The sequence below is a fragment of the Giraffa tippelskirchi genome, chromosome 5 (genome assembly GCF_054371585.1).
Source record: "Giraffa tippelskirchi isolate mGirTip1 chromosome 5, T2T-mGirTip1v1.2.pri, whole genome shotgun sequence".
Classification (NCBI taxonomy): domain Eukaryota; kingdom Metazoa; phylum Chordata; class Mammalia; order Artiodactyla; family Giraffidae; genus Giraffa; species Giraffa tippelskirchi.
The window spans coordinates 84707615-84721478 of NC_137279.1; the positions used below are offsets into that span (position 1 = coordinate 84707615).

At 35.8% G+C, this 13864-nt stretch overlaps 1 long non-coding RNA gene across 1 annotated transcript; it reads right to left on the reverse strand.

Moving 5' to 3' along the window:
- Nucleotides 1–1359: 1359 nt before the first annotated feature.
- On the reverse strand, nucleotides 1360–9781 carry LOC145504824 (uncharacterized). The gene is made up of 4 exons (XR_014052541.1): nucleotides 9574–9781; nucleotides 7897–7974; nucleotides 7440–7551; nucleotides 1360–2783 (listed from the first exon to the last, which is right to left on the reverse strand). It is a non-coding gene; the product is annotated as an uncharacterized LOC145504824 (long non-coding RNA).
- Nucleotides 9782–13864: the final 4083 nt, after the last annotated feature.

Consider the following 13864-nt stretch of genomic DNA (forward strand, 5'->3'; position numbering starts at 1 on the left):
ATGGAGCTATGTAAGAGTAAAGTGTCTATATTACACTGAAATTAAGTTAATATAAATCTGAAGTAGATTTTGATAACTTAAAACATACATTGTAAGCTCTAGAGCAACCATTTAAAAATATGTAAAACCTTTGCAATTATTAACTGAATTAAGATGCTACATTAGAAAATATGTAATTAATGCCAAAAGAAGCAGTAAAAAAAAGAGAAATAAAAATATATGAGATATATACAAAGTGGCAGATGTAAAATCAGCTGTATCAATACTAAACTTTTAACAACCCAATCATTAGGCAGATTGTCAGATTTGACAAAGAAAACAAAACCCAACATTATGCTATTTACAGGAGTCACATTTCAAACTTGAAATACAATTTGTTTGAAAGTAAAAGGATGGAAAGGATATACCACATATACAATATCCTTAAAAGACCTGAGCTGGCTATACTAATATGACACAAAATAGACTTTAAAACAAAAATATTGCTAGAAATAAAGAAGAACATTTTATAATGATAAAAGATTTAGCTCATAGAGGAGTTTTAACAATTATAAATATACATGTACCTAAACAACAGAAATCTAGAATAACTGAAAAGGAGAAAAAGAAGGACAATTCAACCTATATCTGGAGACATCAATATCCAACTTTCAGTAGTGGAAAGAATAGCATGCACAAAATAAATGAGAAAGTGGAAGACGTGAACTATACTATAAACTGATTAGACTTAACAAGTATCTGTAGTACACTCCAGTCAATAACAGTGGAATATACATTCTTCCAAAGTGTATGTTGAGTAAACATACACCATATGTTCAGCCATAAAACATTCATAATAAATCTAAAAAACTTGAAATCATACAAAGAATGTTCTCTGATTACAACAGAAAAATATTAGAAAATAATGACAGGTGAAATTTGGGAAATTCACAAACAGCATATTCTAAAATAACTAAAGGATCAACAGAAAAATCACAAGGGGAATTAGAAAATACTTTGAGACAAATGAACATGAAAATACAGCACACTAAAATGTCTGAGATATAGTTAAAGCAGCACCTAGAGGGAAATTTATAGTAATAGTATCTAACTAAACAATAAGAAATATCTCTAGTTATTAACCTAGTCTTCTACCTTAAGAAGGGAGGGGAGCAATTTTAAATCAACACTTTCAGAAGAAAGAAAATAATAGAAAACAGGGGATATAAGTAGAAGGGATAAAAACAGTAAATAAAATGTAGAAAAGCAACAGGTGGTCTTTGAAAAGACATACACCAAAAATAAGAATAAATCTTCTGTTACGCTTCCCAGGTAGCTCAGATGGTAAAGAATCTACCTGCAATGCAGGAGACTTTGGTTCAGTCGCTGGGTGGGGAATTTCCCCTGGAGAAAGAAATGGCAACCCACTCCACTATTCTTGCTGGAGAAGCCTTTTGACAGAGGAGCCTGGAAGGCTACAGTACACAGGGTTGCAAAGAGTCAGACATGACTGAATGACTAACACTTGGTTAGATTGCCCAAGAAAAAGAAGGGATTCAAATTACTAACATTGGCAATGAAAGAAGGGATATTACTACCAAAATCAACACTATAACAATAAATTAATGAACTATATGAAATCAGCAAATTCTTAGAAAGAAAAAAATTGCCAAAGCTGATCAAGAAGTAGAAAGTCTGAATAAGTGTATAGCAAATAAAGAGATTGAATTAGTAATTTTAAAAAATCCTCACAAAGAAAAGCTCAGCACCAGATACTTCATTTAAAGAAGTATTACAAATTCTTTACAAACTCCACCAAAAAATATAAGCAGAGGTAGCACTTTCTAATATATTCAGTAAAGTCAGTACTTTCCTGATACCAAAACTAACAAAAACAACACAAGAAAACTACAGATCTGCATTTGTTATGAATATAGATGTAAAAATCTTTAATAATATCACAGCAAACTGAATCCAGTTACTTATTTAAAAAAGATTATACATCACAACCAAAAATGATTTATCTTAGAAATATAGTCTTGGCTTAAATCTGAAAATTAACGCAATGCACCACATAAATAGACTAGAAAACAAAAACCACATGATCACTTTGAAACATGCAGGAAAAAAATAACAAAATGCAATACTCTTCATGATTGAAAAAAACTAAAAAAAAAAATAGTATTAGAAGAGAACTTGTTGAACCAGAACATTTACAAAAACCACACAGCCTAGCATAGTACTTATTAGTAAAACATTGGATGATCTTTTTGCCCAAGAACATAACAAGGATATTCATTCTTTTCATTTCTATTCAACACTGTGCTGGATTCTAACCAGGGAAATTAGGCAAATCCAGGAGACCCAGTTTGATTCCTGGGTCCAGAATATCCTCTGGAGAAGGAAATGGCAACCCACTCCAGTATTAAAAATCCCATAGACAGCGGAGCCTGATGGGCTACAGTCCATGGGGAGGCAAGAGTTGGACATGACTTGGTGACTAAACCACCACCACCACACCATAGCAGTTGTGAGGCTTACATAATTTAATATATATAAACCTCTGTCACACAACAGTTGTCAATCAGTGACTCAGTCATGCCTGACTCTGTAACCTCATGGACTGCATTGTCACACAATAAACAGTAAATTTTAGCTATATTCTCACAACCCTAATTATCTAATCCTAATTCTACCTTGACAGGTAAAATTATTATATTTGCCTGTGCATCCACTGTTGGTCTGATAAATCTTCTATCACTCTTTCTTGTTATTTGTTTTTCTTGTTATTTGTTTATGCACCTCTGTGGAGACATATGTTCAGACAAAGTAAATTCATCAGTTCAATGATAAATCCTAAATAATCTAAGCCAAACATGGTAATTCCATTCTCTGTAGTTTAAAGGTAGGCATGTGATGAGACAACTGGAGAGATATGGTGGAGAACATGTGTATTCCTTTCTCCCTCCATCCCCATTTCCCTCTTCTCCCTCCTCATCTTCCTTATTCTTTTCTTTTCTCTTCCTTCTTTTCCCCCTCCCTCCTCCATTCCTTTCTTTCTCTTCAACGAAAGCAACATACAAGAAAAGTCAGTTCCTCTTCTACTGTTAACTGTGACATCTATCACTATAGTTGTCATTTTGTAACTAACAGTGATTATGTTAGTTATCTGATTATGGCAGAGCAGATAGAAAGAACTTGGATCCAAACTGATACTGTTGACTCCATTTGTTTGCTAAACTTTTGTAAATATAAGAAACACCTGTGATGCCATTTTTAAAAGCACAAATTCTCAGGTCCTACGCTAATTCCAAGAATTAGAACATCCAAGAAAAGGGGCTTAAAACTGGTTTTTAAGAAAGGAATCTTAACATCAGAGAAATTTGGAAACACTAATATATTTTTAGTTTGGTTCCCTATTATTTCATCTAATGTTATTTCTATTATTTTATTATATATCACACCTGGTATATCAGTTTACTCAACTACGTGCTTTAGGGAACCAATATTGGAGTACTATAAAATTGCAGTGAGAATAGTTCCTTGTAGTTGTAAATAGGTTAAATAATCCAGCACATTCCAACTATAGGGACTATGCTTAAGGGATTTACACCTCAATTCCTGCAATTCATGGTTGTGTTTAGTGGGCAGAGGCATCAAGGAATGCTTAAAGAATCCTTAAAAGGTAAATCAATCATATACTCTGTTGCAGTAATAGACACTCATTTGGTAGCATGCAAGCCAATTATAAAGTGAAATTAGCTTAACCAAGCCACACCTTTACTAGGTTCATAAAAGCACCCAACTAGATAAGCTTTCTGGATTTGATTTGCTTTTACTTTAGAATTTAGGATTTCTAACTCTGCTAAACTCAACTTTGGTACCTGTTAACAGCTGATTTGTTTCTCTAAAATTTGTATGTTGACATCCTAACCCTCAGTACCACAGAAGGTAACTGAATTTGTTTTAGGATCTGTAAATAGGTAATTACATTAACGTGAGGTGCATCAGTGGGCCCTAATCCAATACGATGATTTCCTCTGTAAGAAGAGTAAATTAGGACACAGACACACACAGAGGAAGACATGGAGAAGACAGCCACCTATAAAACCAAGGAGAGAGGTTTTCAGAAGAAACCAACCCTGCCAATACTTTGATCTAGGACTTCTAGTCTCCAAAACTGCGAGAAAATAAATGTCTTTTGTTGTAGCCACCCAATCAGTGGCACTTTGTATGGCAGCCCTAGTAAACTAATACAATGCCTTTTATGCATGAATGTTTGCAACTTACCTTTCTACCTGCTCAGATGTCTGCTGAGTCATGGGCATAGCCTGAACCTTAGTTGTCAGTCTTGCCAAAGACAAAGCCTACTTTAGGACTATATTTCTGCCAAAATCAGCCATTCTTGGGACTAATGTTGCAATCAGAAAAAAAAAAAAAAAGACTACACTATTCTGTAGTATCCTCTTTCTATTCAACTTTAAACTATTTGGGAATAGAGATAGTCCTCCTGCTTGTGCATCAAAATCCATTTATAATTGTTTTTCTATCCACTGAGTGTATTGTGAGGATAAAACTGTCTTGCTCAGCTTCATTATTCCACTACCTATCACAGCGACTTGTACACAATAGATTTGCCAAAAATGCATGTTAAAGAATGAATAGTGAATAAATGAATGAATGAATCACAAGTAACATGAAGTCCAGAGTACACTATTATGCACCAACCAGGCATTTGATAAATATGCCAAGTAGCTGACTAGCGAACAGAGTAACTCTGTAAAGATAACAAATTGCATCACTTTTCCCAGCTAGATTGATTACACATATTGCCTTGGCTATTTCTTCCCTGCAATATTTTTCATTATAAGGAATATTAATGAGTTAACAAGAACTCTATCTCTGTTTATCTTCTTTCCCATTTTAACAAGTAATTCTGGTGCTAATTGACAAATCTCTAGATTTATAATAAACTGACCACTGTGAAAATAGCAATGAGGTACAGCTTTTAAAAAATTCTTTGTGCAAAAAAATTTGTTGAAATTCCTTGGTTAAAATTTGAAAGCATATTAATAACAAATACCACCCATTTCTAGGTAAGAAGGTTTTCCAAGGTTTTCAGGTCACAACTTTTTAATCAGTCAATTGATATACATATTTATTTATCCTCTAAAATGTTCAATATACTATGCTAAGCATCAGTGGGAATAGAAAAAAATATATAAAATTTTTCTTTCTTATCTCAACCTATTTACACAGACTGTGTTGAAACAACATATACAGGTGAAAAGCTTTTACGTCAGAATAACACTACAGGTATTGTTATTGTAAAATAACATATGTGTAATTTAATATGTAACAAACTTGGTAAAAATAATTTATATTATGTAGAATTTCCTTCAACAAGCTTCATTTTGGAGAATATATATGACATGTATATGCATGTGCATATAAAAAATACTGCAGAGAATAAAGAATACCAGTATAGGAAGATAAATACCATAATATAAAGTGGTTACATTCAGTAAGGTTCTGAAAGGTTTTAAATGTCTGCTTACTATATTATGTGAATTTTTTCATTGTGCATACAACAGCTTTATGTAATTAAAAATATGAGGCTATGAATTGCAGCTTTCAAATGAGGGGTATATAAAGGGCAAAGGCAAAGACTTTTAAAGAAGAGATGATAACTAGGACTTGAATATTCAGGAAAACTGTTGTGGAGGGGGTTGGAGGTGAGCTAGGTTTTGAAGGATAGGCAGAACTGAGATGGTGGAAGATGTTGGAGGGCACTAATAGCTGCACATAAATAGTACCTATATATCAACACGAAGTAACCTCCCACACTGGTCACCACAAAAATGAGTCATACACCTCTCAAAACCTGTTAACACATATCCCAGAACATCCCTTTTATCCCTTGCTTTTTGCTTTTTTTCTATTGCCATCTGGCCTCAGAATCTAGATGTTGTCTCATATTTGTAATTCTAGAACTGGTATTTGGACTCATCCTTGAAAGTGGGTGTTCATCTTTGGCTTATGCCTTTTCTCAAGGACCCTGACCCAAATGCTCCTCTCTCAACCCACTTTAAGTATATTCCTCACCATAACTAGCACTAGAATCCATCCGTCTCCTGGCAGTAGCTAGCCCCTCAGTGGGGTCTGTCTAGCCCTCATCAATCTTAGAAGAAAACATGTTTGACTCCAGACCCACAAAAATGGAGTGAAAAATTGTGTAATGTACAAAGTGTGTTTAGAGACCGGTGTTCAGAGTTCAGAAAGAGGGTTGATCTAGGGTAACTAAGGACAAACCAGGATAACATTGTGAAAGAGCTTGAAGGTAAGTGTACCAGTTTCTTTTTCTTGATGTAACAAGCTATTACAACATCTTAATACAACAAAAGGACACAAATTTATTATGCTCCTGTTCTGTACATTAGAAATCTGATACTGATGGGCTAAAATCAAGGTATTGGCAAGGTTGTATTTCTTCTGAAAGTTGCAAAGAAGAATCCATTTCCTTGCCTTCAGCTTCTGCAGGCTGCTGCTTTCCTTGACTCATAGTCCTTTCCACCTTCAAAGCCCACAATGGTCAGTTGAGTCTCACATTACCTCACTCTAAGTTTTCCTCTGCCTCTGTTTCCACTTTTAAGGGCATATGTGATTACATTGGGCCCACTCAGATAATTCAAAGGAGCCCTCTCTATCATAAAGTCATCTTGTCTTAATAAACTTAATTCTATCTGCTACCTAATTCCTCTTTTCCATGTAGTGTAATGTATTCATAGGTTTTGGACATTAGGATGTGGACCTCTTTGAGAGAGCATTATCCTGCCTGTTATAGATTAAAGATCTGAATGTTTTCCTCTAGATAATGGGAAAATTTTGAGAGTTTTTAATACATTACAATGTAAAAGGAAGATTAAAATGTATAAAATTGTTTGGCTCACTTATCACCAGAAAATCATTTCCCCCTTTAATGATTAAATTCTAGATCATATCATCAGGAGATCCATGTCTACTTTTTGCAACTCCATTTTTACAAAGGGGAATAGGATCATAGACATCTAAATGTGGCAGTTTGCATACTAGATTGATCAAAAATTAAATAAGCAGAGTTATCTGATGAGGCTAGTTCTTCCCAGGCTCAGACATCATATGTCTGTGCTGAATGATGCTTTCATTGTAGTAGATGGCAATAGATTTGACTCAACCAATCTCAGTTCTCCCTCATACGATTTCTCTCCCTCTTCCTACAACTTTCTACCACTCCCCAAAATTAATTTCAGACAGGCTTTTGTGCTTTGGCTGACATTCAAAACTGTCACCTCCATGCACACATTAACTCCAAGGCCTCTGTCATTCCTCACATTAAAATTCTATCACTAGAAGTCAGCACAGCTTGATTCAGCAAGCTAAGGGGCTGGTTCTGAGCAAGATGCTGTGACAGCAGGTTTCACCTGTGACAACTTCGGTCAGTTTGACAGCAATAAGACACCCTCTTTAGAACCAGTTGCAGCTCTTGTTGACCCAGGTGGGAAGGTCATCCTTCTGAGCAATTTTCTCTTCTTCCTAGGAGAAAGAAAGGTGAAGGGTCACAAGACTTAGGCCATGAATATTTTATGGTTAAATGACCATAACCATGAAGAACAATTAGTAAATTCCTCAATCTAGGTTTACATTCTATTGTGAAGAATAATCATTTGTTGGCTTAGAAGGGACTCTTCAAAATGATAGCTCAAAAAAAAAAAAAAATACATCCACAATGTGGGTAATAGTCTATTGGTAATTCTGTGTTGAATTCTGACATTGGATATGATTTTGAAATCACCCAAAGTTTTCCTAAGTTTCAAATAATGTTCAGAGTGGTAAAATTTCCCTGTGACCACATTATTGATAACCACCAAAGAAACTCACCCTCTCCTCATCTTCCCCATGCCTGTCCTTTCTCATGTAGTCTCTCATTTGGGTAGGTTTTGCAACTAGTAGCAGGATCTGTATTTGAAGACAAAAAATTCATTATAATCACAGTTTAAGGATTCATTCACTCACCTTTTGAACTAAGTTAAATTTCACACAAATATGTGAAAAATGACAAACAATAAAGCATTCACTTCAAAGGTCACTTCCTCTATGAAGTCTTTTTGGCCTCTCCCCAGTTCCCAGGAGAAGTGAGTGTCTTGTTCCTACATGCCCCCTCTGTAGGATTTTTTCTTAATTCATCTTAATTCTGTAATATGTAAAAGTACACAATGTTTAAAAGTCAAAACCACATAACCATGCATTCAGAAAATTCTCCTATCTATCCTTGTCTCCTATTCCATTCCCCCTACTCCCCATAGGGAATCATTTTTGTCCATTTCTGGTTCATCCATGCCCACTGAAGTCTTTGGACACCTCAGTCATAAAACCTGTACTCTTTAGTGACCTATGAAAGATATACTCTCTCTTCCATGAGATCACAACTCTCTTGATAGCAGGAAGCATGTTTTATTTGTCATGAAAGTGACAGTGCCTACCACAAGTTTGGTCTACACTAGTTTGCATTAAATGTTTGTAGCATGTTGATTGAACACACTCAAGAACTTCTGATTCCGTAGTCACAAACACATTGCATTTAATACACTGGCATTTTATTTTTCAGTGACTGTCACAACCATAACATCTAAGTGTTTATCATTGGGGAGGGAAGTAAAAGAATGACTACAGCAGACATGACATCAGTCTTAGAGTCAGCAGAAGTAGAATGGAGTTTTGCCTCTTTCAGGAATGAGTCTTAGCTTGAGGCTAGTCATTAAAATCCCTGAGCTTGTTTCATTATCTGTAAAATATGGTATGAAGCCCAATTCACTAAAGATTTGTGGAGACTAAATGAGATGATCTACGTAAAGAAGCTCTACAGCTTAATACCCCCTTTGTAATGATTTTATACTGTGCAGCTTTTCATATAATGGGCATGCTACTTTTTTCGATAAAGTATGGGCTATCTTGAACACTTTTGCTTGATGTAATGCTCTTCAACCACAAGAGAGCATTACCTGTAAAAACTGTCCCTAGAGCTGTCTCTGGCTGTTTTTTAACTTGATTCTCTCCTTAATAGAGATTTTGAGCAGAAGATATCACCAAATCACTATTGGAGGAGAGACTGGAATAGAGAGTATAGTATCATGGAAAAGGAACTTGGAAGTAAACAGAGGAAAATAATCAAGTTCAAAGACTATTATCCCAGACTTAATCTTCTCCAGACACCATTCATAGCCATCTCTAATTTCCGGCACTACAAACCACTGAAGTTTCCTTTGGTATGTCAGATTCTATCTGAAACTTGGTGTATCAGATAGAGACTGGCCAAATATTCAAATTAGCAGTGTCTTACATTGAAGGAGAAACTTCAGTGTAAGACAGATGATACAGGGCTAGACTTAGGTGACTCCATTCCAACAAGACAGATCTGCACTGTCATATGGCAGCTAGTTGCCAAGAGAAGGTCACTGTAAAAGCAATAAAAACAGTGGGAATGTTTCTCTTCTTTGATAATAGCAACTAATATTTCTAGAGAACTTCAGAATTCACAAAGAAACTCATGCACATTACTTGTATTTGAACCTTTCTGCAGTTCTGTTTATGTTACTTTCCCCATGTTGTAACCGATGAAACAGAAGTTCCGAGAGCCTTAGGGATTTAATGAAGCTCACGCAGCCCTAAAGCAATAGAACTGGAATTCAAAAGTAGCTATGTTGTTGCCAAATTTGAGGCTGTTGACACAGAGCTGCAGGGACAGGATATCACAGACTTGTCTAGTGATTTTTACTGCTCCTTGACCCATTGTTATGCTTATGCTTAGTCACTCAGTCATGTCCAACTCTTTGTGACCTCATGGACTGTAGCCCACCAGGCTTCTCTGTCCATGGGATTCTCCAGACAGGAATACTTGAGTGGGTTGCCATGCCCTCTTCCAGGGGATCTTCCCAACCCAGGGACCAGACTTAGGTCTCCTGCATTGCAGGTAGATTCTTTACCAGCTGAGCCACCAGGGAAGCCCCTTTTTCTTTCAGGCTTTGTGCTCAACTGTGTTCATTACCTGAACGTCCTTGTCCAACCCCTCTGGCTTATATGAAGCCTAACTAGGCCAAGTTCACTTTTTAAAAACAATTACAACTTTTATGGAGAAATGTCTGTTTAGGTCTTTTTTCTACTTTTTGATTGGGTTGTTTGTTTTTCTGATATTGAGTTGTATAAGATGCTTGTATATTTTAGAAATTAATCCTTTGTCAGTTGTTCCATTTGCTATAATTTTCTCCCATTCTGAGGGTTGTCTTTTCACCTTGCTTATAGTTTCCTTTGCTGTGCAGAAGCTTTAAAGTTTAATCAGGTCCAACTTGTTTACTTTTGTTTTTATTTCGATTACTCTTGGAGATGAGTAATAGAGGATCTTACTTTGATTATGTCATTGAGTGTTCTGCCTATATTCTCTAAGATTTTATAGTTTCTAGTCTTACATTTAGGTCTTTAATCCATTTACATGCAGATGACTAACAAACATATGAAAAGATGCTCAATATGGCTCATTGTTAGAGAAATGCAAATCAAAACTACAATGAGAGATCACCTCACACCCGTGAGAATGGCCATCATCTAAAAGTCTACAAACAATAAATGCTGGAAAGGGTGTGGAGAAAAGGGAAACCTCTTGCACTGTTGGTGGAAATGTAAATTGATTCAGCCACTATGGAAGATGGTATGGAGAGTCCATAAAAAACTAGGAATAAAACCACCATATGACCCAGCAGTCCCACTCCTAGGCATATACCCTGAGGAAACCGAAATTGAAAAAGACACATGTATCCCATTGTTCTTTGCAGCACTATTTACAATAGCTAGAACATGGAAGCAACCTAGATGTCCATCAACAGATGAATGGATAAGGAAATTGTGGTACATATACACAATGGAATAATATTCAACCATAAAAATGAATGCATTTGAGTCAGTTTTAATGAGGTGGATGAACCTAGAGCATACTATACAGAGTGAACTAAATCAGAAAGAGAAAGATAAATATTACTTACTAACACATATATATGGAATCTAGAAAGATGGTACCAAAGAATTTATTTGCAAGGCAGCAATGGAGAAACAGACATAGAGAAGAGATCTCTGAACATGGGGAGAGGGGAGGAGAGGGTAAGATGTATGGAGAGAGTAACATGGAAGCTTACATTACCATATATAAAATAAATAGCCAATGGGAATTTGCTATATGTCTCAGGAAACTCAAACAGGGGCTCTGTATCAGCCTAAAGAAGTAGGATGGAGAGGGTGTGGGAGGCAGGTTCAAAAGGGCAGGGATATATGTATGCCTATGGCTGATTCATGTTGAGGTTTGACAGAAAACAACAAATTTCTGTAAAGCAATTATCCTTCAATTAAAAAATAAATATTTTTTTAAAAAATAAAAAATACCAATTATATCTTTTAAAAATTAATAGGCAATTATTTAGAAAATGTAACTCATCAGAAAGATTGATCATAAAGTACAGAGAGCTCCCAGGTAACACCTCTCCCATCTTCCCCAAACACAATCCCCCCTATTATTTATATCTTTATTGTGTGGTGCACTTGTTACAATTGATGAACCAGTGTTAATGTATTGTAATTAATGAAAGTCTATAATTTACAATAGTGACCATTCTGTGCTGTACATTTTGTAGATCTTGACAAATCTCTAATGATATGTGTCCATCGTTACTGTATTACAGAGAATAATTTCAATGCCTAAAAGTCTCCTGAACATCACTTATTTATCCCTTCTCCCTTCTCCTCCTGGAGAATTTCATGGACAGAGGAGCCTAGTGGGTTACAGTCCATGGGGTCAGAGAGTCAACAAGACTGAACACTTTCTTTCACTTTCTCCTCCAGTATCCCTTGCAGTCACTGATCTTTTTACTGCTTCCACAGTTTTGCCTTTTCCAAAATGTGGTAGGGTTGGACTCATACAATATGTAGCTTTTTCAGATTGGCTTATTCCACCAAGAGATATATATTTGATGTTCCTCCGTGTCTTTTCAAGTCTTGTTAGCCCACTCCTTTTAAGGACAAAATAACATTTCATTGCATCACAGTTTGCTTATCTATTCATCTAGTGAAAGATGTTTTGCTTGGATGCTTCACATTTTGGCAATTATGAATAAATTTGCTATAAACATATGTTGGAGAAAGAAATAGCAACACACTCCAGTGTTCTTGCCTGGAAAATCCCATGGACAGAGGAAGTTGGCAGGCTACAGTGCATGGAGTCACAAAGAGTCAGACATGACTAAGCAACTAACACATAAACATATGTGGGTGTACATCACTCCTTTGTGTGAATACCAAGGAGCATGTATGCCAGATCATATGGCAAGAGCGTGCTTAGTTTTGTAAAACACTGCCAAACTATTTTCAAAAGTGGTTGTACCATTTTGCATTCTTCCCAGAAATGAATGGAAATTCCTGTTGCTCCACATCCTCATTAGAATTTGCTGATTTCTGTCTTTTCAATTTGACTTTTCTAAGATGTGTGCAGTAGCATCTTATCATTATTTTAAATTGCATTTCCCTAATGACATATAATATTGAGCAGATTTTCATTTGCCTATTTGCCATCTGTATATTTTTGATGAGGTGTCTATTCATATAATTTACACATTAAAGAATTTGGTTGTTTTCTTTTTTGGGTGAAGATACTTCTTCTTTGAAACTTGCTATGACCATCCCAGCATTCATGAGTCTTAGCCCTCTGAGTACCAGCAGACCACACTATTTCTCTCATCTATTATGACTTCCACGGTCACTTTACTTTCTGTGCTTGTCACAGTCTCCCTAACTTGCTGATAAGCTTCTTCAAGGATGGAATCAGTGTTGTACATCCCTGAATCATCCATAATGCCTAACAACATGTTTTGTACATAGTAGATACTCAGAATAACATGTAAAGTAATTCAGTTAAAACTAAGACTCGTTTGTTTGTTTGTTTGTTTTTAGCCAAAGTAGGGTGAAACTAAGTAGAGTGGACCAGGTATCTGGATATCTGTATATTAGTTATTACTCTCAGAGGCAATTACTTCCTGGGCTTCAGTTTTTTTGTTGTAAACCATCTTTTATAAAGGGCAAACACTCTACAACTATGAAATCACCTGGAATGCTCATGAACAGGGAATGCATTTCTACCATCTGAAAATTTTACATCATTACTACACTATCCCCAACTTGGAAGAAGGCAGAAGCAAGATTAAAGTTTATGCCTAATTAGAGTCAAGGACCATTAGTTTGTAGGAGTTAAGATTCTAAATAATTCAACAACCAATGAATTAACAAAATGTCTTAATTGAGCAGAATATCTTGCCTTTAATACAGGCTGGTAGAGAATAGAAGGTTGAAAGCAACACTATAGACATGTAACAGAAGACTCAAATATAGTCCACTCTGGAATTGTACAAAGCCCAAGCAGACAATAATTCTATTTATTCATTCAATTGATTCTTTTGGTTTGTTTGCTTGTTTCTTTCTTTCCTTTCTAACTGAAAAGTGTGAAACTCAGTTCTCCTGTATTGAAGCAGGGTATGTGCATGTGAAAAATGAAAACTGCCAGAGTCTGCAAATAAGGCTTTGTGTGGTTGTGAGGTGATCCTCACTCAATGGATTCCAGATGTGTAAGCAGGTCTTTGTAATTTCTTTGGGTGAGGAAGGATTCTGGTAGTCAAGACAAGACCTGAGAGAACAGTAAAGATAAGACAGAGGCTCTGTTAAAGACCTTTTCTAGTACTAATTAAGTTGTACAAAGGGCTGATTTTATAAGAACTTTTAATATACCCAAGCCATTAGATAGTTGTGAGTTATAAAATAC